Below are 1,116 nucleotides of genomic sequence, written 5' to 3'. Positions count from 1 at the left end.
AAAAAGAGAAGAAGAGGAAGAAGAGGGTCGCCGAGCGGTAGAGGAAACCCTAAATAGCAAGTATCATGGGTGTGAGATACATGTGGCCGTCGGTGTCGGACACTACATCCACGTCCCACAAGTGACGTTGGCGTCGAAGCCCGCGCCACTTGTGGGACGTGGATGTAGTGTCCGACACCGACGGTACATGTATCTCACACCGACGATACTTTCTATTTAGGGTTTCTCCTCTACTGCTCGGCGACCCTCGACGACCCTCGTTCCCGATTAAAAAAAGAGGAAGAAGAAGAAAAAAGAGAGGAGAAGAAAGAATAGAGGAGATCTTCTCCTTTATTCTTTCTTCTCCTCTTTTTTTTCTTATTCCTCTTCTTTTTTTATCCTCTTCTTCCTCTCATGTTCGACGACCCTCGACCCCTTGGCGACCCTAGACCCCTCGAACCCTCGACGACCCTGGAACCCTCGACCCCTAGACGACCCTGGAACCCTCGACCCTCGATCCCTCGACCCTATAGAACCCTCGAACCCTCGACCCTCTACCCTAGTTCCCGATTCTATTTTCTCTTCTTCCCCACTATTCCTTTCTTCTTCTCCTCTTCTTTTTCTTCTTTTTTCTTCTTCTTATTTATTTCTCCTTTTCTTCCTCTCCTCTTGTTCTTTCTTTCCTCTTCTTATTTTCTTCTTTCCTATCCTTCTTTTCCTTCCTTTCTTAATATCACTTAGCAAATTTTGCAACGATAGGGAGGGGGTGCTCCCGTGGTCTAAAATCCGTCTATGCACGATAGAAAATTCTGAAAAAATACATCTATTATCCCTCAACGTCCCGCCTGATCATGAACAAAAAAAATCTGTGAATTAAAAAAACATCATGTTCTATGAACAAAAAACATTATATTTCATCCACATTCGTGCATACATCATATATGGGATCATCTATGAAAAAAAACATTATATTCTATAAAAAAATGTTTAAATATATATAAAAAACAAGCATATATATATATATATAACAAGCATCTATCTTTTGCATATATACATGAACATATATATACACAAAGAACATATATACATACAATCATATACTCACACATATACATATAATCTAAAAAAACACCATAT

The sequence above is a fragment of the Triticum dicoccoides genome, chromosome 7A (assembly GCF_002162155.2).
Source record: "Triticum dicoccoides isolate Atlit2015 ecotype Zavitan chromosome 7A, WEW_v2.0, whole genome shotgun sequence".
In the NCBI taxonomy this organism is placed as follows: domain Eukaryota; kingdom Viridiplantae; phylum Streptophyta; class Magnoliopsida; order Poales; family Poaceae; genus Triticum; species Triticum dicoccoides.
The sequence above is the reverse complement of the archived record's forward strand: the minus strand, read 5'-3'. Positions refer to the sequence as shown.